The sequence below is a fragment of the Rhinolophus sinicus genome, chromosome 9 (assembly GCF_057876585.1).
Source record: "Rhinolophus sinicus isolate RSI-liver-muscle chromosome 9, RSI-T2T, whole genome shotgun sequence".
Taxonomy (NCBI): domain Eukaryota; kingdom Metazoa; phylum Chordata; class Mammalia; order Chiroptera; family Rhinolophidae; genus Rhinolophus; species Rhinolophus sinicus.
In genome coordinates, this window is record NC_142509.1 from 721,679 (window position 1) to 744,253 (window position 22,575).

General features: G+C 69.5%; 11 pseudogenes; all 11 read right to left on the reverse strand.

Moving 5' to 3' along the window:
- Nucleotides 1-324: 324 nt before the first annotated feature.
- LOC148757175 (5S ribosomal RNA) lies at nt 325-444 on the reverse strand (annotated as a pseudogene).
- Nucleotides 445-2,050: 1,606 nt separating this feature from the next.
- Nucleotides 2,051-2,170, reverse strand: LOC148757176 (5S ribosomal RNA; annotated as a pseudogene).
- A 2,331-nt stretch (nt 2,171-4,501) lies between these two features.
- On the reverse strand, nt 4,502-4,621 carry LOC148757177 (5S ribosomal RNA; annotated as a pseudogene).
- Nucleotides 4,622-6,669: 2,048 nt separating this feature from the next.
- Nucleotides 6,670-6,789, reverse strand: LOC148757178 (5S ribosomal RNA; annotated as a pseudogene).
- A 1,594-nt stretch (nt 6,790-8,383) lies between these two features.
- LOC148757179 (5S ribosomal RNA) lies at nt 8,384-8,503 on the reverse strand (annotated as a pseudogene).
- Nucleotides 8,504-10,834: 2,331 nt separating this feature from the next.
- Nucleotides 10,835-10,954, reverse strand: LOC148757180 (5S ribosomal RNA; annotated as a pseudogene).
- Nucleotides 10,955-13,002: 2,048 nt separating this feature from the next.
- Nucleotides 13,003-13,122, reverse strand: LOC148757181 (5S ribosomal RNA; annotated as a pseudogene).
- Nucleotides 13,123-14,715: 1,593 nt separating this feature from the next.
- LOC148757182 (5S ribosomal RNA) lies at nt 14,716-14,835 on the reverse strand (annotated as a pseudogene).
- Nucleotides 14,836-17,166: 2,331 nt separating this feature from the next.
- LOC148757183 (5S ribosomal RNA) lies at nt 17,167-17,286 on the reverse strand (annotated as a pseudogene).
- Nucleotides 17,287-19,334: 2,048 nt separating this feature from the next.
- On the reverse strand, nt 19,335-19,454 carry LOC148757184 (5S ribosomal RNA; annotated as a pseudogene).
- A 1,609-nt stretch (nt 19,455-21,063) lies between these two features.
- LOC148757185 (5S ribosomal RNA) lies at nt 21,064-21,183 on the reverse strand (annotated as a pseudogene).
- Between the last annotated feature and the right edge of the window lie 1,392 nt (nt 21,184-22,575).

The following is a 22,575-nucleotide window of genomic DNA, read 5'->3' on the forward strand; positions in this document are numbered from 1 at the left end:
GGGAAGGGAGGGTTCCTGGCTCTTGTGGGCGATGGGAGGGGGCGCGCGGGGGTGTGGGGAGAGGTGCCTGCCGGCGGAGACACAGGCTCGGCTAACTGCTGCTGGCTGACTGCCTGCCTCAGCGAAGAGGACTAAGAAGAGGGTGTGGGGGTGAGCCCTGGCCGACGGGCCTGGTGTGCGGCCGGGGCTGCCAGCTTGTAGCGCCGGGTGGCTGACCGGCCTCTGGCCAGGGGGACCTTCGGCTGGATGGGCGGCTGCAGAGGGGCAAGGGGCGGCAGGGGTTCGGAGGGAGCCACGCAGGGGCGGCGGCGCAAAAGGAGAGGCGAGCAAAAGCCTACAGGTATTCCCAGGCGGTGTCCCATCCAAGCACTAACCAGGCCCCTCCCTGCTTAGCTCCCGAGATCAGAGGAGATCGGGCGCGTTCAGGGTGGTATGGCCATAGACGATGGGACTCGGCTCCCCGCGCCCCAAGAGCCTGCTCCCGGCCTGCCTCGTGAGCGCCCGCCATGCAGATGCGCGGCTCCGGTGGCGAGCATCGACCCGCTGGCCGGCTCTGCCAGCACCGCGTCCCCCCCCCCAGTCCGGCTCCCCGCCTCTTCCGAATGCCCCTGGCGTGGGCGGCGGGCTACTCCTGGCCGGCAGCGAGGCCCCTTCGCGCCACCCGAGGCTCCATGGGACACTGCCACTTCCCTGATGGTGCCAGAAGTCGTGGAACTCTGGCATCCTGGGACTCCCCGGACCCAGACCGCCATACACCCCGCCCCCCTACCGCCACCAGGTTTACCAACAACCGCACCCCCAAGGCTGGGGGAGGCCTGCACCAGCAGGCAACCCTGGGCTTGGGAGTTGTGGGAGGACCCCGCGACGGCGGCTTGGGCGGCTGCGGAGGGGGGGGCTGCGGCGGCGGCGGCGGCGGCGGCAGCAGTGGCAGCGGGGGACGCGGCGGAGGCGAGGGAGGGTGGGGAGGTAGGCGATGGCAACCGCGAGGATGGCGCCAGGGCGGCGATGGCGGTGGCGACAATGGGGGCTTTGACGGTGGGCGCTGGGGCACGGGGGTCGATGGCGGCGGCGGCGGCGGCGGCGTCGGCGGCAGCGGCGGGGACGGAGGAGGCCGGGAGAGCAGAGGCGGGAGATTGAGGGAGTATGGCGATGGTGGCGGAGGCGGGCCTGGGGCGGGGGCGGGGGAGATGGCGGTGCAGGAGGCGGGGAGAGCAGAGGAGGGAGATTGAGGGAGTGCGGCAATGGCGGCGGCGGGGGCGGGGGTGGGGAAGAGGGCAGCGCTGGCGGCGGGGATGGGGAGCGCGGTGCTGGCGGCCGAGGGGGGGAGAGCAGAGGAGGGAGTTTGAGGGAGTACGGCGATGGCGGCAGCGGGGGCGGGGAGGGGGCGAGGGCAGCGCTGGCGGAGGGGGTGGGGAGCGCGGTGATCGCGGCGGCGGCGGGAGAAGCGGGGGCTGATCGCGAGCAGCGATGGCGGCGGCGGCGGCGGCGGCGGCGGCGGCGGCGGCTGCGGCGCGGGAGGGTTGCGAGGTCGGCGATGGAGGCGGCGGCAGCGTTGGGGGCTGTGTCGGCGGGCGCTGGGCGCGGGGAGGGTTGGCGCCGGCGGCGGCGGTAGCGGGGAAGAGGGCGGTGCTGGCGGCGGAGGAGGGGAGAGCAGAGGCGGGAGATTGAAGCAGTACAGCGATGGCGGTGGCGAGGGCGGGGGCAGGGGTGAGGTCAGCGCTGGAGGGGGGTGTGGGGAGCGCGGTGATGGCGGCGGATTTGGCGGTGGCGGCGGGGGCGAGGGCAGCGCTGTTGGCGGTGGCGGCGATCGAAGGTCGGCGAAGGGATCGAGATGACAGCCTCCGGGACTGAAGAGGACTGAGAAGAGGGTGTGCGGGGGAGCCCTGGCCGAGGGGCCTGGTGTGCGGCCGGGGCTGCCAGCTTGTAGTGCCTGGCGGCTAACCCTCTGCTGGTCAGGGGGACCTTCGGCTGGCTGGGCGGCTGCAGAGAGGCAAGGGGCGGCAGGGGTTCGGAGGGAGCCACGCCGGGGCCGCGGCGCAAAAGGAGAGGCGAGCAAAAGCCTGCAGCTATTCCCAGGCGGTCTCCCATCCAAGTACTAACCAGGCCCCTCCCTGCTTAGCTCCCGAGATCAGACGAGATCTGGCGCGTGCAGGGTGGTGTGGCCTTAGGCGCTGGGACCCGGCTCCCGGCACTCCAAGAGCCTGCTCCCGACCTGCTTCTGAGCGCACGCCATGCTGCTGGGCCGCTCGGGTGGCGAGCATGTCTGCCCGAGCGCCTCCCGCCAGCTCCCCGCCTCCTCCAGACGCCGCTGGTGTGGGCGACGGGCTCCTCCTGGCCCGCAGCGAGGCCCCTTCGCGCCCCCCAGTGGCTCTAACGGGCCTCTGTCACTTCCCTGACTGTGACATATGTCTGGGCGCCCTGGCATCCTGGGCCTCCCCAGGCCCCGAAGGGCTTTTACCCCGCCCCCCTACCCCAACCCCTCTCATCTCCCCCCAGCCCCACAACCGCACACCCCCCTTGCTGCTGTGCTGTCCCCACCTCTCAGGGCCACCGAGGGGGTCGCAGGGTCCTCTCAGTCCCCTCCACCCTAGGGACGTGCAACCCAGGCCCTGGCCCTGGCCGGCCCCACCCACTGGCCCAAAGCCAGGGAGAGCCACCCGCCACCAGGGGGCAGCACCTCCAGTCTGCCGCCACCCTTCCTCACACAGCCTTCTTTCTGGGTTCTCGCCCCTCGTCAGCGACCGGCGTCCCGCCCGATCACTGTTCACTTCACTGGCTACACGTCACCTCTCCTGACCCAGGGAGGTGAGAGAGAGGATGAGAGAAGGCCAGAGACGGAGCAAGAGAGAGGCGGAGAGAGACAGACGGGGACTGTGGGGACAGACTCGCAGAGAGCACTCTCCAGGCTCTGGGCCTCGCGTGGAGGGGTGCTGCGTGCGGGCTGCATGGATATCAGCTGTGACCGCTTGGCCATCAGCTGTTGCCAGTTGGCCATTGGCCACCGGCAGAGCTGCGGTGGCCAAGCTAGGAAGCGCGGATTGTGGACTGCAAATTGCAGAGGGGCGCGGACTGCAGTTGGCCGGCTTGGTGGGTCGGTAGGTTGGTGGGTCTGTTGGTTGGCAGAGAATCGGCCGGCAGGCTGGGGATCGGGCGGCTCCGGCTTGCCGAGTCTCCGAGCCAGCCGCCCGTGAGACATGGTGCTATGAGCCCCCTATCCGTGGTCTGTTGGTGTTCCCTCTTGGCCTCGCCAAATCCTGCATTCTTGTGCGGGCAGAGGGGCTAGAGTCCCCGCAGGACAGGGACAGACAGACAGAACGGGAGGAGGAGTAAGAGGGAGCGAGATGGAAATATGCTCGTATATGTACATGTGTGTATCTAGACATACAGAGAGACATGGACAGAGACAGAGAAAGAGGGGGCTGGCACGCGGGGAGAGAGCTCCTGAGCCAGAGCCAGAGCCCAACAGGCACGTCACAGAGCCCGACGGATATGGGGTGGGGGAGGGTGTGAGGGACGCACAGGCGGGCACACGGACTGTTACAGACGCACTGAGGCTGTGTTGAAGTGGCAGCTCCTCCACCGGAGTGTGGTCGTGCCCGGGGCTGGGCTCCGCTAAGGAGGCATTGCCCTGGCGTTGGCAGTCACCATTGAAGCCTCCGGGGCGGGCCGCCAGGGTCTCCGGAGGGCCTGTGGTCTCTGAGCCCCGCCCAGGCACCCGCCCGCGGGAGGAGAGTGGCAGCCCCCAGGCACCCTGGTTGTGAGGGTTGTGCGCCTGCGTGCCTGCTCTGCCCTTGTGGTGGTCTCCCCCGGAGTCGATGGCGCGTGGTGTGTTGGGGTGCTGCTCCCGCCGTCCCCTGGTTTGTCCCGGCTCTTTGTGCCCTGTGTTTCAGGGACACCGTGGCCGGCGGGAAGGGAGGGCTCCTGGCTCTTGTGGGAGACGGGAGGGGACGCGCGGGGGTGTGGGGCGAGGTGCCTGCCAGCGGAGACAGAAGACTCCGGTGGGGCGGGGCGGGTGGGCGTCCCGTTTGCCCGAGGACACGCCGATCCTGTGTGTCGGGTCCCGGGGGCAGGCGCAGGGATGGGCGTGCCCTGGGCTCGGGCCGAGGTGCAAAGCACCGGCACGTCCTGGGATGGAGAGAGCCTGGTGGAGGCCTGCGCCGGCAGGCAGCCCTGGGCTTGGGCGTTGGGGGTTGCGGCGGCGGCAGGGTCGGGGAGCGAGAGGGAGCCCTGCGATGGCGGTGGCGGCGGCGGCGGCGACCGAGACGCGGCTGACTGCTGCAGGCTGACGGCCTGCCTCGGCGAAGAGCACTAAGAAGAGGGAGTGGGGGGGAGCCCTGGCCGACAGGCCTGGTGTGCGGCCGGGGATGCGAGCTTGTAGTGCCGGGCGACTGACCCTCCTCTGGCCAGGGGGACCTTCGGCTGCCTGGGCGGCTGCAGAGGGGCAAAGGGCGGCAGGGGTTCGGAGGGAGCCACGCCGGGGCGGCGGCGCAAAAGGAGAGGCGAGCAAAAGCCTGCAGCTATTCCCAGGCGGTCTCCCATCCAAGTACTAACCAGGCCCCTCCCTGCTTAGCTCCCGAGATCAGAGGAGATCGGGCGCGTTCAGGGTGGTATGGCCGTAGACGCTGGGACCCGGCTCCCCGCGCCCCAAGAGCCTGCTCCCGGCCTGCCTCTGACCGCGCGCCGTGCTGCTGGGCCGCTAGGGTGGCGAGCACGTCTGCCCGAGCGCCTGCCGCCCGCTCCCCGCCTCCTCCGGACGCCGCTGGTGTGGGCGACGGGCTACTCCTGGCCCGCAGCGAGGCCCCTTCGCGCCCCCCAGTGGCTCCACGGGCCTCTGTCACTTCCCTGACTGTGACATATGTCTGGGCGCCCTGGCATCCTGGGCCTCCCCAGGCCCCGAAGGGCTTTCACCCCGCCCCCCTACCCCAACCCCTCTCATCTCCCCCCAGCCCCACAACCGCACACCCCCCTTGCTGCTGTGCTGTCCCCACCTCTCAGGGCCACCGAGGGGGTCGCAGGGTCCTCTCAGTCCCCTCCGGCCCTAGGGACGTGCAACCCAGGCCCTGGCCCTGACCGGACCCATCCACAGGCCCAAAGCCAGGGAGAGCCACCCGCGCCACCAGGGTGCAGCATCTCCAGTCTGCAGCCACCCTTCGTCACAAGCCTTCAGTCTGGGCCCTGGAACCCTCGTCAGCGACCGGAGCCCCGCCCGATGTCCGGTCCCTTCACTGGCTACACGTCACCTCTCCTGACCCAGGGAGGTGAGAGAGAGGATGAGAGAAGGCCAGAGACGGAGCAAGAGAGAGGCGGAGAGAGACAGACGGGGACTGTGGGGACAGACTCGCAGAGAGCACTCTCCAGGCTCTGGGCCTCGCGTGGAGGGGTGCTGCTTGGGGGCTGCATGGTCATCAGCTGTGACCGCTTGGCCATCAGCTGTTGCCAGTTGGCCACTGGCCACCGGAGGAGCTGCGGTGGCCAAGCTAGGAAGCGCGGATGGTGGACTGCAAATTGCAGAGGGGCGCGGATTGCAGTGGGCCCGCTTGGCGGGTCGACGGGCGGTGTGTCGGTGGGTTGGCAGAGAAGCGGCCGACAGGTTGGGGATCGGGCGGCTCCGGCTTGCCGTGTCTCCGAGCCAGCCGCCCGTGAGACATAGTGCTATGAGCCCCCTATCCGTGGCTCTGTTGGTGTTCCCTCTTGGCCTCGCCATATCCTGCGTTCTTGTGCGGGCAGAGGGACTAGAGTCCCCGCAGGACAGGGACCGACAGAGAGAACGGGAGGAGGAGAAAGAGGGAGCGAGATCGAAATATACACCTATATGTACCTGTATGTACCTAGACATACAGAGAGACATGGACAGAGACAGAGAAAGAGGGGGCTGGCACGCGGGGAGAGAGCTCCTGAGCCAGAGCCAGAGCCCAACAGGCACGTCACAGAGCCAGAGAGACATGGGGTGGGGGAGGGGGGAGGGACGCACAAGCGGGCACACGGACTGGGACAGACGCACTGACGCTGCTTTGAAGTGGCAGCTTCTCAACCGAAGTGTGGTCATGCCCGTGGCTGGGCTCCACTAAGGAGGCAGTGCCCGGGCATTGAAAGTCACCCTTGAAGCCCCCGGGCCGGGCGGGAGGGCCAGTGGGCTCCGAGCCCCGCCCAGGAACCCCCCGCCCCGCGGGAGGAGAGTGGCAGCCCACAGGCACCCTGGTTGAGAGTGTTGTGTGCCTGCGTGCCTGCACTTCCCCTTGTGGTGGTCTCTCCTGGAGTCCGAGGGCGTGCGGTGTGTTGGGGTGCTCCTCCCTCAGTCCCCTGCTTTGTCCCGGCTCTTTGTACCCTGTGTGTTGGGGCCACTGCGGGAAGGGAGGGTTCCTGGCTCTTGTGGGCGATGGGAGGGGGCGCGCGGGGGTGTGGGGAGAGGTGCCTGCCGGCGGAGACACAGGCTCGGCTAACTGCTGCTGGCTGACTGCCTGCCTCAGCGAAGAGGACTAAGAAGAGGGTGTGGGGGTGAGCCCTGGCCGACGGGCCTGGTGTGCGGCCGGGGCTGCCAGCTTGTAGCGCCGGGTGGCTGACCGGCCTCTGGCCAGGGGGACCTTCGGCTGGATGGGCGGCTGCAGAGGGGCAAGGGGCGGCAGGGGTTCGGAGGGAGCCACGCAGGGGCGGCGGCGCAAAAGGAGAGGCGAGCAAAAGCCTACAGGTATTCCCAGGCGGTGTCCCATCCAAGCACTAACCAGGCCCCTCCCTGCTTAGCTCCCGAGATCAGAGGAGATCGGGCGCGTTCAGGGTGGTATGGCCATAGACGATGGGACTCGGCTCCCCGCGCCCCAAGAGCCTGCTCCCGGCCTGCCTCGTGAGCGCCCGCCATGCAGATGCGCGGCTCCGGTGGCGAGCATCGACCCGCTGGCCGGCTCTGCCAGCACCGCGTCCCCCCCCCCCCCAGTCCGGCTCCCCGCCTCTTCCGAATGCCCCTGGCGTGGGCGGCGGGCTACTCCTGGCCGGCAGCGAGGCCCCTTCGCGCCACCCGAGGCTCCATGGGACACTGCCACTTCCCTGATGGTGCCAGAAGTCGTGGAACTCTGGCATCCTGGGACTCCCCGGACCCAGACCGCCATACACCCCGCCCCCCTACCGCCACCAGGTTTACCAACAACCGCACCCCCAAGGCTGGGGGAGGCCTGCACCAGCAGGCAACCCTGGGCTTGGGAGTTGTGGGAGGACCCCGCGACGGCGGCTTGGGCGGCTGCGGAGGGGGGGGCTGCGGCGGCGGCGGCGGCGGCGGCAGCAGTGGCAGCGGGGGACGCGGCGGAGGCGAGGGAGGGTGGGGAGGTAGGCGATGGCAACCGCGAGGATGGCGCCAGGGCGGCGATGGCGGTGGCGACAATGGGGGCTTTGACGGTGGGCGCTGGGGCACGGGGGTCGATGGCGGCGGCGGCGGCGGCGTCGGCGGCAGCGGCGGGGGCGGAGGAGGCCGGGAGAGCAGAGGCGGGAGATTGAGGGAGTATGGCGATGGTGGCGGAGGCGGGCCTGGGGCGGGGGCGGGGGAGATGGCGGTGCAGGAGGCGGGGAGAGCAGAGGAGGGAGATTGAGGGAGTGCGGCAATGGCGGCGGCGGGGGCGGGGGTGGGGAAGAGGGCAGCGCTGGCGGCGGGGATGGGGAGCGCGGTGCTGGCGGCCGAGGGGGGGAGAGCAGAGGAGGGAGTTTGAGGGAGTACGGCGATGGCGGCAGCGGGGGCGGGGAGGGGGCGAGGGCAGCGCTGGCGGAGGGGGTGGGGAGCGCGGTGATCGCGGCGGCGGCGGGAGAAGCGGGGGCTGATCGCGAGCAGCGATGGCGGCGGCGGCGGCGGCGGCGGCTGCGGCGCGGGAGGGTTGCGAGGTCGGCGATGGAGGCGGCGGCAGCGTTGGGGGCTGTGTCGGCGGGCGCTGGGCGCGGGGAGGGTTGGCGCCGGCGGCGGCGGTAGCGGGGAAGAGGGCGGTGCTGGCGGCGGAGGAGGGGAGAGCAGAGGCGGGAGATTGAAGCAGTACAGCGATGGCGGTGGCGAGGGCGGGGGCAGGGGTGAGGTCAGCGCTGGAGGGGGGTGTGGGGAGCGCGGTGATGGCGGTGGATTTGGCGGTGGCGGCGGGGGCGAGGGCAGCGCTGTTGGCGGTGGCGGCGATCGAAGGTCGGCGAAGGGATCGAGATGACAGCCTCCGGGACTGAAGAGGACTGAGAAGAGGGTGTGCGGGGGAGCCCTGGCCGAGGGGCCTGGTGTGCGGCCGGGGCTGCCAGCTTGTAGTGCCTGGCGGCTAACCCTCTGCTGGTCAGGGGGACCTTCGGCTGGCTGGGCGGCTGCAGAGAGGCAAGGGGCGGCAGGGGTTCGGAGGGAGCCACGCCGGGGCCGCGGCGCAAAAGGAGAGGCGAGCAAAAGCCTGCAGCTATTCCCAGGCGGTCTCCCATCCAAGTACTAACCAGGCCCCTCCCTGCTTAGCTCCCGAGATCAGACGAGATCTGGCGCGTGCAGGGTGGTGTGGCCTTAGGCGCTGGGACCCGGCTCCCGGCACTCCAAGAGCCTGCTCCCGACCTGCTTCTGAGCGCACGCCATGCTGCTGGGCCGCTCGGGTGGCGAGCATGTCTGCCCGAGCGCCTCCCGCCAGCTCCCCGCCTCCTCCAGACGCCGCTGGTGTGGGCGACGGGCTCCTCCTGGCCCGCAGCGAGGCCCCTTCGCGCCCCCCAGTGGCTCTAACGGGCCTCTGTCACTTCCCTGACTGTGACATATGTCTGGGCGCCCTGGCATCCTGGGCCTCCCCAGGCCCCGAAGGGCTTTTACCCCGCCCCCCTACCCCAACCCCTCTCATCTCCCCCCAGCCCCACAACCGCACACCCCCCTTGCTGCTGTGCTGTCCCCACCTCTCAGGGCCACCGAGGGGGTCGCAGGGTCCTCTCAGTCCCCTCCACCCTAGGGACGTGCAACCCAGGCCCTGGCCCTGGCCGGCCCCACCCACTGGCCCAAAGCCAGGGAGAGCCACCCGCCACCAGGGGGCAGCACCTCCAGTCTGCCGCCACCCTTCCTCACACAGCCTTCTTTCTGGGTTCTCGCCCCTCGTCAGCGACCGGCGTCCCGCCCGATCACTGTTCACTTCACTGGCTACACGTCACCTCTCCTGACCCAGGGAGGTGAGAGAGAGGATGAGAGAAGGCCAGAGACGGAGCAAGAGAGAGGCGGAGAGAGACAGACGGGGACTGTGGGGACAGACTCGCAGAGAGCACTCTCCAGGCTCTGGGCCTCGCGTGGAGGGGTGCTGCGTGCGGGCTGCATGGATATCAGCTGTGACCGCTTGGCCATCAGCTGTTGCCAGTTGGCCATTGGCCACCGGCAGAGCTGCGGTGGCCAAGCTAGGAAGCGCGGATTGTGGACTGCAAATTGCAGAGGGGCGCGGACTGCAGTTGGCCGGCTTGGTGGGTCGGTAGGTTGGTGGGTCTGTTGGTTGGCAGAGAATCGGCCGGCAGGCTGGGGATCGGGCGGCTCCGGCTTGCCGAGTCTCCGAGCCAGCCGCCCGTGAGACATGGTGCTATGAGCCCCCTATCCGTGGTCTGTTGGTGTTCCCTCTTGGCCTCGCCAAATCCTGCATTCTTGTGCGGGCAGAGGGGCTAGAGTCCCCGCAGGACAGGGACAGACAGACAGAACGGGAGGAGGAGTAAGAGGGAGCGAGATGGAAATATGCTCGTATATGTACATGTGTGTATCTAGACATACAGAGAGACATGGACAGAGACAGAGAAAGAGGGGGCTGGCACGCGGGGAGAGAGCTCCTGAGCCAGAGCCAGAGCCCAACAGGCACGTCACAGAGCCCGACGGATATGGGGTGGGGGAGGGTGTGAGGGACGCACAGGCGGGCACACGGACTGTTACAGACGCACTGAGGCTGTGTTGAAGTGGCAGCTCCTCCACCGGAGTGTGGTCGTGCCCGGGGCTGGGCTCCGCTAAGGAGGCATTGCCCTGGCGTTGGCAGTCACCATTGAAGCCTCCGGGGCGGGCCGCCAGGGTCTCCGGAGGGCCTGTGGTCTCTGAGCCCCGCCCAGGCACCCGCCCGCGGGAGGAGAGTGGCAGCCCCCAGGCACCCTGGTTGTGAGGGTTGTGCGCCTGCGTGCCTGCTCTGCCCTTGTGGTGGTCTCCCCCGGAGTCGATGGCGCGTGGTGTGTTGGGGTGCTGCTCCCGCCGTCCCCTGGTTTGTCCCGGCTCTTTGTGCCCTGTGTTTCAGGGACACCGTGGCCGGCGGGAAGGGAGGGCTCCTGGCTCTTGTGGGAGACGGGAGGGGACGCGCGGGGGTGTGGGGCGAGGTGCCTGCCAGCGGAGACAGAAGACTCCGGTGGGGCGGGGCGGGTGGGCGTCCCGTTTGCCCGAGGACACGCCGATCCTGTGTGTCGGGTCCCGGGGGCAGGCGCAGGGATGGGCGTGCCCTGGGCTCGGGCCGAGGTGCAAAGCACCGGCACGTCCTGGGATGGAGAGAGCCTGGTGGAGGCCTGCGCCGGCAGGCAGCCCTGGGCTTGGGCGTTGGGGGTTGCGGCGGCGGCAGGGTCGGGGAGCGAGAGGGAGCCCTGCGATGGCGGTGGCGGCGGCGGCGGCGACCGAGACGCGGCTGACTGCTGCAGGCTGACGGCCTGCCTCGGCGAAGAGCACTAAGAAGAGGGAGTGGGGGGGAGCCCTGGCCGACAGGCCTGGTGTGCGGCCGGGGATGCGAGCTTGTAGTGCCGGGCGACTGACCCTCCTCTGGCCAGGGGGACCTTCGGCTGCCTGGGCGGCTGCAGAGGGGCAAAGGGCGGCAGGGGTTCGGAGGGAGCCACGCCGGGGCGGCGGCGCAAAAGGAGAGGCGAGCAAAAGCCTGCAGCTATTCCCAGGCGGTCTCCCATCCAAGTACTAACCAGGCCCCTCCCTGCTTAGCTCCCGAGATCAGAGGAGATCGGGCGCGTTCAGGGTGGTATGGCCGTAGACGCTGGGACCCGGCTCCCCGCGCCCCAAGAGCCTGCTCCCGGCCTGCCTCTGACCGCGCGCCGTGCTGCTGGGCCGCTAGGGTGGCGAGCACGTCTGCCCGAGCGCCTGCCGCCCGCTCCCCGCCTCCTCCGGACGCCGCTGGTGTGGGCGACGGGCTACTCCTGGCCCGCAGCGAGGCCCCTTCGCGCCCCCCAGTGGCTCCACGGGCCTCTGTCACTTCCCTGACTGTGACATATGTCTGGGCGCCCTGGCATCCTGGGCCTCCCCAGGCCCCGAAGGGCTTTCACCCCGCCCCCCTACCCCAACCCCTCTCATCTCCCCCCAGCCCCACAACCGCACACCCCCCTTGCTGCTGTGCTGTCCCCACCTCTCAGGGCCACCGAGGGGGTCGCAGGGTCCTCTCAGTCCCCTCCGGCCCTAGGGACGTGCAACCCAGGCCCTGGCCCTGACCGGACCCATCCACAGGCCCAAAGCCAGGGAGAGCCACCCGCGCCACCAGGGTGCAGCATCTCCAGTCTGCAGCCACCCTTCGTCACAAGCCTTCAGTCTGGGCCCTGGAACCCTCGTCAGCGACCGGAGCCCCGCCCGATGTCCGGTCCCTTCACTGGCTACACGTCACCTCTCCTGACCCAGGGAGGTGAGAGAGAGGATGAGAGAAGGCCAGAGACGGAGCAAGAGAGAGGCGGAGAGAGACAGACGGGGACTGTGGGGACAGACTCGCAGAGAGCACTCTCCAGGCTCTGGGCCTCGCGTGGAGGGGTGCTGCTTGGGGGCTGCATGGTCATCAGCTGTGACCGCTTGGCCATCAGCTGTTGCCAGTTGGCCACTGGCCACCGGAGGAGCTGCGGTGGCCAAGCTAGGAAGCGCGGATGGTGGACTGCAAATTGCAGAGGGGCGCGGATTGCAGTGGGCCCGCTTGGCGGGTCGACGGGCGGTGTGTCGGTGGGTTGGCAGAGAAGCGGCCGACAGGTTGGGGATCGGGCGGCTCCGGCTTGCCGTGTCTCCGAGCCAGCCGCCCGTGAGACATAGTGCTATGAGCCCCCTATCCGTGGCTCTGTTGGTGTTCCCTCTTGGCCTCGCCATATCCTGCGTTCTTGTGCGGGCAGAGGGACTAGAGTCCCCGCAGGACAGGGACCGACAGAGAGAACGGGAGGAGGAGAAAGAGGGAGCGAGATCGAAATATACACCTATATGTACCTGTATGTACCTAGACATACAGAGAGACATGGACAGAGACAGAGAAAGAGGGGGCTGGCACGCGGGGAGAGAGCTCCTGAGCCAGAGCCAGAGCCCAACAGGCACGTCACAGAGCCAGAGAGACATGGGGTGGTGGAGGGGGGAGGGACGCACAAGCGGGCACACGGACTGGGACAGACGCACTGACGCTGCTTTGAAGTGGCAGCTTCTCAACCGAAGTGTGGTCATGCCCGTGGCTGGGCTCCACTAAGGAGGCAGTGCCCGGGCATTGAAAGTCACCCTTGAAGCCCCCGGGCCGGGCGGGAGGGCCAGTGGGCTCCGAGCCCCGCCCAGGAACCCCCCGCCCCGCGGGAGGAGAGTGGCAGCCCACAGGCACCCTGGTTGAGAGTGTTGTGTGCCTGCGTGCCTGCACTTCCCCTTGTGGTGGTCTCTCCTGGAGTCCGAGGGCGTGCGGTGTGTTGGGGTGCTCCTCCCTCAGTCCCCTGCTTTGTCCCGGCTCTTTGTACCCTGTGTGTTGGGGCCACTGCGGGAAGGGAGGGTTCCTGGCTCTTGTGGGCGATGGGAGGGGGCGCGCGGGGGTGTGGGGAGAGGTGCCTGCCGGCGGAGACACAGGCTCGGCTAACTGCTGCTGGCTGACTGCCTGCCTCAGCGAAGAGGACTAAGAAGAGGGTGTGGGGGTGAGCCCTGGCCGACGGGCCTGGTGTGCGGCCGGGGCTGCCAGCTTGTAGCGCCGGGTGGCTGACCGGCCTCTGGCCAGGGGGACCTTCGGCTGGATGGGCGGCTGCAGAGGGGCAAGGGGCGGCAGGGGTTCGGAGGGAGCCACGCAGGGGCGGCGGCGCAAAAGGAGAGGCGAGCAAAAGCCTACAGGTATTCCCAGGCGGTGTCCCATCCAAGCACTAACCAGGCCCCTCCCTGCTTAGCTCCCGAGATCAGAGGAGATCGGGCGCGTTCAGGGTGGTATGGCCATAGACGATGGGACTCGGCTCCCCGCGCCCCAAGAGCCTGCTCCCGGCCTGCCTCGTGAGCGCCCGCCATGCAGATGCGCGGCTCCGGTGGCGAGCATCGACCCGCTGGCCGGCTCTGCCAGCACCGCGTCCCCCCCCCCCCAGTCCGGCTCCCCGCCTCTTCCGAATGCCCCTGGCGTGGGCGGCGGGCTACTCCTGGCCGGCAGCGAGGCCCCTTCGCGCCACCCGAGGCTCCATGGGACACTGCCACTTCCCTGATGGTGCCAGAAGTCGTGGAACTCTGGCATCCTGGGACTCCCCGGACCCAGACCGCCATACACCCCGCCCCCCTACCGCCACCAGGTTTACCAACAACCGCACCCCCAAGGCTGGGGGAGGCCTGCACCAGCAGGCAACCCTGGGCTTGGGAGTTGTGGGAGGACCCCGCGACGGCGGCTTGGGCGGCTGCGGAGGGGGGGGCTGCGGCGGCGGCGGCGGCGGCGGCAGCAGTGGCAGCGGGGGACGCGGCGGAGGCGAGGGAGGGTGGGGAGGTAGGCGATGGCAACCGCGAGGATGGCGCCAGGGCGGCGATGGCGGTGGCGACAATGGGGGCTTTGACGGTGGGCGCTGGGGCACGGGGGTCGATGGCGGCGGCGGCGGCGGCGTCGGCGGCAGCGGCGGGGGCGGAGGAGGCCGGGAGAGCAGAGGCGGGAGATTGAGGGAGTATGGCGATGGTGGCGGAGGCGGGCCTGGGGCGGGGGCGGGGGAGATGGCGGTGCAGGAGGCGGGGAGAGCAGAGGAGGGAGATTGAGGGAGTGCGGCAATGGCGGCGGCGGGGGCGGGGGTGGGGAAGAGGGCAGCGCTGGCGGCGGGGATGGGGAGCGCGGTGCTGGCGGCCGAGGGGGGGAGAGCAGAGGAGGGAGTTTGAGGGAGTACGGCGATGGCGGCAGCGGGGGCGGGGAGGGGGCGAGGGCAGCGCTGGCGGAGGGGGTGGGGAGCGCGGTGATCGCGGCGGCGGCGGGAGAAGCGGGGGCTGATCGCGAGCAGCGATGGCGGCGGCGGCGGCGGCGGCGGCTGCGGCGCGGGAGGGTTGCGAGGTCGGCGATGGAGGCGGCGGCAGCGTTGGGGGCTGTGTCGGCGGGCGCTGGGCGCGGGGAGGGTTGGCGCCGGCGGCGGCGGTAGCGGGGAAGAGGGCGGTGCTGGCGGCGGAGGAGGGGAGAGCAGAGGCGGGAGATTGAAGCAGTACAGCGATGGCGGTGGCGAGGGCGGGGGCAGGGGTGAGGTCAGCGCTGGAGGGGGGTGTGGGGAGCGCGGTGATGGCGGTGGATTTGGCGGTGGCGGCGGGGGCGAGGGCAGCGCTGTTGGCGGTGGCGGCGATCGAAGGTCGGCGAAGGGATCGAGATGACAGCCTCCGGGACTGAAGAGGACTGAGAAGAGGGTGTGCGGGGGAGCCCTGGCCGAGGGGCCTGGTGTGCGGCCGGGGCTGCCAGCTTGTAGTGCCTGGCGGCTAACCCTCTGCTGGTCAGGGGGACCTTCGGCTGGCTGGGCGGCTGCAGAGAGGCAAGGGGCGGCAGGGGTTCGGAGGGAGCCACGCCGGGGCCGCGGCGCAAAAGGAGAGGCGAGCAAAAGCCTGCAGCTATTCCCAGGCGGTCTCCCATCCAAGTACTAACCAGGCCCCTCCCTGCTTAGCTCCCGAGATCAGACGAGATCTGGCGCGTGCAGGGTGGTGTGGCCTTAGGCGCTGGGACCCGGCTCCCGGCACTCCAAGAGCCTGCTCCCGACCTGCTTCTGAGCGCACGCCATGCTGCTGGGCCGCTCGGGTGGCGAGCATGTCTGCCCGAGCGCCTCCCGCCAGCTCCCCGCCTCCTCCAGACGCCGCTGGTGTGGGCGACGGGCTCCTCCTGGCCCGCAGCGAGGCCCCTTCGCGCCCCCCAGTGGCTCTAACGGGCCTCTGTCACTTCCCTGACTGTGACATATGTCTGGGCGCCCTGGCATCCTGGGCCTCCCCAGGCCCCGAAGGGCTTTTACCCCGCCCCCCTACCCCAACCCCTCTCATCTCCCCCCAGCCCCACAACCGCACACCCCCCTTGCTGCTGTGCTGTCCCCACCTCTCAGGGCCACCGAGGGGGTCGCAGGGTCCTCTCAGTCCCCTCCACCCTAGGGACGTGCAACCCAGGCCCTGGCCCTGGCCGGCCCCACCCACTGGCCCAAAGCCAGGGAGAGCCACCCGCCACCAGGGGGCAGCACCTCCAGTCTGCCGCCACCCTTCCTCACACAGCCTTCTTTCTGGGTTCTCGCCCCTCGTCAGCGACCGGCGTCCCGCCCGATCACTGTTCACTTCACTGGCTACACGTCACCTCTCCTGACCCAGGGAGGTGAGAGAGAGGATGAGAGAAGGCCAGAGACGGAGCAAGAGAGAGGCGGAGAGAGACAGACGGGGACTGTGGGGACAGACTCGCAGAGAGCACTCTCCAGGCTCTGGGCCTCGCGTGGAGGGGTGCTGCGTGCGGGCTGCATGGATATCAGCTGTGACCGCTTGGCCATCAGCTGTTGCCAGTTGGCCATTGGCCACCGGCAGAGCTGCGGTGGCCAAGCTAGGAAGCGCGGATTGTGGACTGCAAATTGCAGAGGGGCGCGGACTGCAGTTGGCCGGCTTGGTGGGTCGGTAGGTTGGTGGGTCTGTTGGTTGGCAGAGAATCGGCCGGCAGGCTGGGGATCGGGCGGCTCCGGCTTGCCGAGTCTCCGAGCCAGCCGCCCGTGAGACATGGTGCTATGAGCCCCCTATCCGTGGTCTGTTGGTGTTCCCTCTTGGCCTCGCCAAATCCTGCATTCTTGTGCGGGCAGAGGGGCTAGAGTCCCCGCAGGACAGGGACAGACAGACAGAACGGGAGGAGGAGTAAGAGGGAGCGAGATGGAAATATGCTCGTATATGTACATGTGTGTATCTAGACATACAGAGAGACATGGACAGAGACAGAGAAAGAGGGGGCTGGCACGCGGGGAGAGAGCTCCTGAGCCAGAGCCAGAGCCCAACAGGCACGTCACAGAGCCCGACGGATATGGGGTGGGGGAGGGTGTGAGGGACGCACAGGCGGGCACACGGACTGTTACAGACGCACTGAGGCTGTGTTGAAGTGGCAGCTCCTCCACCGGAGTGTGGTCGTGCCCGGGGCTGGGCTCCGCTAAGGAGGCATTGCCCTGGCGTTGGCAGTCACCATTGAAGCCTCCGGGGCGGGCCGCCAGGGTCTCCGGAGGGCCTGTGGTCTCTGAGCCCCGCCCAGGCACCCGCCCGCGGGAGGAGAGTGGCAGCCCCCAGGCACCCTGGTTGTGAGGGTTGTGCGCCTGCGTGCCTGCTCTGCCCTTGTGGTGGTCTCCCCCGGAGTCGATGGCGCGTGGTGTGTTGGGGTGCTGCTCCCGCCGTCCCCTGGTTTGTCCCGGCTCTTTGTGCCCTGTGTTTCAGGGACACCGTGGCCGGCGGGAAGGGAGGGCTCCTGGCTCTTGTGGGAGACGGGAGGGGACGCGCGGGGGTGTGGGGCGAGGTGCCTGCCAGCGGAGACAGAAGACTCCGGTGGGGCGGGGCGGGTGGGCGTCCCGTTTGCCCGAGGACACGCCGATCCTGTGTGTCGGGTCCCGGGGGCAGGCGCAGGGATGGGCGTGCCCTGGGCTCGGGCCGAGGTGCAAAGCACCGGCACGTCCTGGGATGGAGAGAGCCTGGTGGAGGCCTGCGCCGGCAGGCAGCCCTGGGCTTGGGCGTTGGGGGTTGCGGCGGCGGCAGGGTCGGGGAGCGAGAGGGAGCCCTGCGATGGCGGTGGCGGCGGCGGCGGCGACCGAGACGCGGCTGACTGCTGCAGGCTGACGGCCTGCCTCGGCGAAGAGCACTAAGAAGAGGGAGTGGGGGGGAGCCCTGGCCGACAGGCCTGGTGTGCGGCCGGGGATGCGAGCTTGTAGTGCCGGGCGACTGACCCTCCTCTGGCCAGGGGGACCTTCGGCTGCCTGGGCGGCTGCAGAGGGGCAAAGGGCGGCAGGGGTTCGGAGGGAGCCACGCCGGGGCGGCGGCGCAAAAGGAGAGGCGAGCAAAAGCCTGCAGCTATTCCCAGGCGGTCTCCCATCCAAGTACTAACCAGGCCCCTCCCTGCTTAGCTCCCGAGATCAGAGGAGATCGGGCGCGTTCAGGGTGGTATGGCCGTAGACGCTGGGACCCGGCTCCCCGCGCCCCAAGAGCCTGCTCCCGGCCTGCCTCTGACCGCGCGCCGTGCTGCTGGGCCGCTAGGGTGGCGAGCACGTCTGCCCGAGCGCCTGCCGCCCGCTCCCCGCCTCCTCCGGACGCCGCTGGTGTGGGCGACGGGCTACTCCTGGCCCGCAGCGAGGCCCCTTCGCGCCCCCCAGTGGCTCCACGGGCCTCTGTCACTTCCCTGACTGTGACATATGTCTGGGCGCCCTGGCATCCTGGGCCTCCCCAGGCCCCGAAGGGCTTTCACCCCGCCCCCCTACCCCAACCCCTCTCATCTCCCCCCAGCCCCACAACCGCACACCCCCCTTGCTGCTGTGCTGTCCCCACCTCTCAGGGCCACCGAGGGGGTCGCAGGGTCCTCTCAGTCCCCTCCGGCCCTAGGGACGTGCAACCCAGGCCCTGGCCCTGACCGGACCCATCCACAGGCCCAAAGCCAGGGAGAGCCACCCGCGCCACCAGGGTGCAGCATCTCCAGTCTGCAGCCACCCTTCGTCACAAGCCTTCAGTCTGGGCCCTGGAACCCTCGTCAGCGACCGGAGCCCCGCCCGATGTCCGGTCCCTTCACTGGCTACACGTCACCTCTCCTGACCCAGGGAGGTGAGAGAGAGGATGAGAGAAGGCCAGAGACGGAGCAAGAGAGAGGCGGAGAGAGACAGACGGGGACTGTGGGGACAGACTCGCAGAGAGCACTCTCCAGGCTCTGGGCCTCGCGTGGAGGGGTGCTGCTTGGGGGCTGCATGGTCATCAGCTGTGACCGCTTGGCCATCAGCTGTTGCCAGTTGGCCACTGGCCACCGGAGGAGCTGCGGTGGCCAAGCTAGGAAGCGCGGATGGTGGACTGCAAATTGCAGAGGGGCGCGGATTGCAGTGGGCCCGCTTGGCGGGTCGACGGGCGGTGTGTCGGTGGGTTGGCAGAGAAGCGGCCGACAGGTTGGGGATCGGGCGGCTCCGGCTTGCCGTGTCTCCGAGCCAGCCGCCCGTGAGACATAGTGCTATGAGCCCCCTATCCGTGGCTCTGTTGGTGTTCCCTCTTGGCCTCGCCATATCCTGCGTTCTTGTGCGGGCAGAGGGACTAGAGTCCCCGCAGGACAGGGACCGACAGAGAGAACGGGAGGAGGAGAAAGAGGGAGCGAGATCGAAATATACACCTATATGTACCTGTATGTACCTAGACATACAGAGAGACATGGACAGAGACAGAGAAAGAGGGGGCTGGCACGCGGGGAGAGAGCTCCTGAGCCAGAGCCAGAGCCCAACAGGCACGTCACAGAGCCAGAGAGACATGGGGTGGTGGAGGGGGGAGGGACGCACAAGCGGGCACACGGACTGGGACAGACGCACTGACGCTGCTTTGAAGTGGCAGCTTCTCAACCGAAGTGTGGTCATGCCCGTGGCTGGGCTCCACTAAGGAGGCAGTGCCCGGGCATTGAAAGTCACCCTTGAAGCCCCCGGGCCGGGCGGGAGGGCCAGTGGGCTCCGAGCCCCGCCCAGGAACCCCCCGCCCCGCGGGAGGAGAGTGGCAGCCCACAGGCACCCTGGTTGAGAGTGTTGTGTGCCTGCGTGCCTGCACTTCCCCTTGTGGTGGTCTCTCCTGGAGTCCGAGGGCGTGCGGTGTGTTGGGGTGCTCCTCCCTCAGTCCCCTGCTTTGTCCCGGCTCTTTGTACCCTGTGTGTTGGGGCCACTGCGGGAAGGGAGGGTTCCTGGCTCTTGTGGGCGATGGGAGGGGGCGCGCGGGGGTGTGGGGAGAGGTGCCTGCCGGCGGAGACACAGGCTCGGCTAACTGCTGCTGGCTGACTGCCTGCCTCAGCGAAGAGGACTAAGAAGAGGGTGTGGGGGTGAGCCCTGGCCGACGGGCCTGGTGTGCGGCCGGGGCTGCCAGCTTGTAGCGCCGGGTGGCTGACCGGCCTCTGGCCAGGGGGACCTTCGGCTGGATGGGCGGCTGCAGAGGGGCAAGGGGCGGCAGGGGTTCGGAGGGAGCCACGCAGGGGCGGCGGCGCAAAAGGAGAGGCGAGCAAAAGCCTACAGGTATTCCCAGGCGGTGTCCCATCCAAGCACTAACCAGGCCCCTCCCTGCTTAGCTCCCGAGATCAGAGGAGATCGGGCGCGTTCAGGGTGGTATGGCCATAGACGATGGGACTCGGCTCCCCGCGCCCCAAGAGCCTGCTCCCGGCCTGCCTCGTGAGCGCCCGCCATGCAGATGCGCGGCTCCGGTGGCGAGCATCGACCTGCTGGCCGGCTCTGCCAGCACCGCGTCCCCCCCCCCAGTCCGGCTCCCCGCCTCTTCCGAATGCCCCTGGCGTGGGCGGCGGGCTACTCCTGGCCGGCAGCGAGGCCCCTTCGCGCCACCCGAGGCTCCATGGGACACTGCCACTTCCCTGATGGTGCCAGAAGTCGTGGAACTCTGGCATCCTGGGACTCCCCGGACCCAGACCGCCATACACCCCGCCCCCCTACCGCCACCAGGTTTACCAACAACCGCACCCCCAAGGCTGGGGGAGGCCTGCACCAGCAGGCAACCCTGGGCTTGGGAGTTGTGGGAGGACCCCGCGACGGCGGCTTGGGCGGCTGCGGAGGGGGGGGCTGCGGCGGCGGCGGCGGCGGCGGCAGCAGTGGCAGCGGGGGACGCGGCGGAGGCGAGGGAGGGTGGGGAGGTAGGCGATGGCAACCGCGAGGATGGCGCCAGGGCGGCGATGGCGGTGGCGACAATGGGGGCTTTGACGGTGGGCGCTGGGGCACGGGGGTCGATGGCGGCGGCGGCGGCGGCGTCGGCGGCAGCGGCGGGGACGGAGGAGGCCGGGAGAGCAGAGGCGGGAGATTGAGGGAGTATGGCGATGGTGGCGGAGGCGGGCCTGGGGCGGGGGCGGGGGAGATGGCGGTGCAGGAGGCGGGGAGAGCAGAGGAGGGAGATTGAGGGAGTGCGGCAATGGCGGCGGCGGGGGCGGGGGTGGGGAAGAGGGCAGCGCTGGCGGCGGGGATGGGGAGCGCGGTGCTGGCGGCCGAGGGGGGGAGAGCAGAGGAGGGAGTTTGAGGGAGTACGGCGATGGCGGCAGCGGGGGCGGGGAGGGGGCGAGGGCAGCGCTGGCGGAGGGGGTGGGGAGCGCGGTGATCGCGGCGGCGGCGGGAGAAGCGGGGGCTGATCGCGAGCAGCGATGGCGGCGGCGGCGGCGGCGGCGGCGGCGGCGGCGGCGGCGGCTGCGGCGCGGGAGGGTTGCGAGGTCGGCGATGGAGGCGGCGGCAGCGTTGGGGGCTGTGTCGGCGGGCGCTGGGCGCGGGGAGGGTTGGCGCCGGCGGCGGCGGTAGCGGGGAAGAGGGCGGTGCTGGCGGCGGAGGAGGGGAGAGCAGAGGCGGGAGATTGAAGCAGTACAGCGATGGCGGTGGCGAGGGCGGGGGCAGGGGTGAGGTCAGCGCTGGAGGGGGGTGTGGGGAGCGCGGTGATGGCGGCGGATTTGGCGGTGGCGGCGGGGGCGAGGGCAGCGCTGTTGGCGGTGGCGGCGATCGAAGGTCGGCGAAGGGATCGAGATGACAGCCTCCGGGACTGAAGAGGACTGAGAAGAGGGTGTGCGGGGGAGCCCTGGCCGAGGGGCCTGGTGTGCGGCCGGGGCTGCCAGCTTGTAGTGCCTGGCGGCTAACCCTCTGCTGGTCAGGGGGACCTTCGGCTGGCTGGGCGGCTGCAGAGAGGCAAGGGGCGGCAGGGGTTCGGAGGGAGCCACGCCGGGGCCGCGGCGCAAAAGGAGAGGCGAGCAAAAGCCTGCAGCTATTCCCAGGCGGTCTCCCATCCAAGTACTAACCAGGCCCCTCCCTGCTTAGCTCCCGAGATCAGACGAGATCTGGCGCGTGCAGGGTGGTGTGGCCTTAGGCGCTGGGACCCGGCTCCCGGCACTCCAAGAGCCTGCTCCCGACCTGCTTCTGAGCGCACGCCATGCTGCTGGGCCGCTCGGGTGGCGAGCATGTCTGCCCGAGCGCCTCCCGCCAGCTCCCCGCCTCCTCCAGACGCCGCTGGTGTGGGCGACGGGCTCCTCCTGGCCCGCAGCGAGGCCCCTTCGCGCCCCCCAGTGGCTCTAACGGGCCTCTGTCACTTCCCTGACTGTGACATATGTCTGGGCGCCCTGGCATCCTGGGCCTCCCCAGGCCCCGAAGGGCTTTTACCCCGCCCCCCTACCCCAACCCCTCTCATCTCCCCCCAGCCCCACAACCGCACACCCCCCTTGCTGCTGTGCTGTCCCCACCTCTCAGGGCCACCGAGGGGGTCGCAGGGTCCTCTCAGTCCCCTCCACCCTAGGGACGTGCAACCCAGGCCCTGGCCCTGGCCGGCCCCACCCACTGGCCCAAAGCCAGGGAGAGCCACCCGCCACCAGGGGGCAGCACCTCCAGTCTGCCGCCACCCTTCCTCACACAGCCTTCTTTCTGGGTTCTCGCCCCTCGTCAGCGACCGGCGTCCCGCCCGATCACTGTTCACTTCACTGGCTACACGTCACCTCTCCTGACCCAGGGAGGTGAGAGAGAGGATGAGAGAAGGCCAGAGACGGAGCAAGAGAGAGGCGGAGAGAGACAGACGGGGACTGTGGGGACAGACTCGCAGAGAGCACTCTCCAGGCTCTGGGCCTCGCGTGGAGGGGTGCTGCGTGCGGGCTGCATGGATATCAGCTGTGACCGCTTGGCCATCAGCTGTTGCCAGTTGGCCATTGGCCACCGGCAGAGCTGCGGTGGCCAAGCTAGGAAGCGCGGATTGTGGACTGCAAATTGCAGAGGGGCGCGGACTGCAGTTGGCCGGCTTGGTGGGTCGGTAGGTTGGTGGGTCTGTTGGTTGGCAGAGAATCGGCCGGCAGGCTGGGGATCGGGCGGCTCCGGCTTGCCGAGTCTCCGAGCCAGCCGCCCGTGAGACATGGTGCTATGAGCCCCCTATCCGTGGTCTGTTGGTGTTCCCTCTTGGCCTCGCCAAATCCTGCATTCTTGTGCGGGCAGAGGGGCTAGAGTCCCCGCAGGACAGGGACAGACAGACAGAACGGGAGGAGGAGTAAGAGGGAGCGAGATGGAAATATGCTCGTATATGTACATGTGTGTATCTAGACATACAGAGAGACATGGACAGAGACAGAGAAAGAGGGGGCTGGCACGCGGGGAGAGAGCTCCTGAGCCAGAGCCAGAGCCCAACAGGCACGTCACAGAGCCCGACGGATATGGGGTGGGGGAGGGTGTGAGGGACGCACAGGCGGGCACACGGACTGTTACAGACGCACTGAGGCTGTGTTG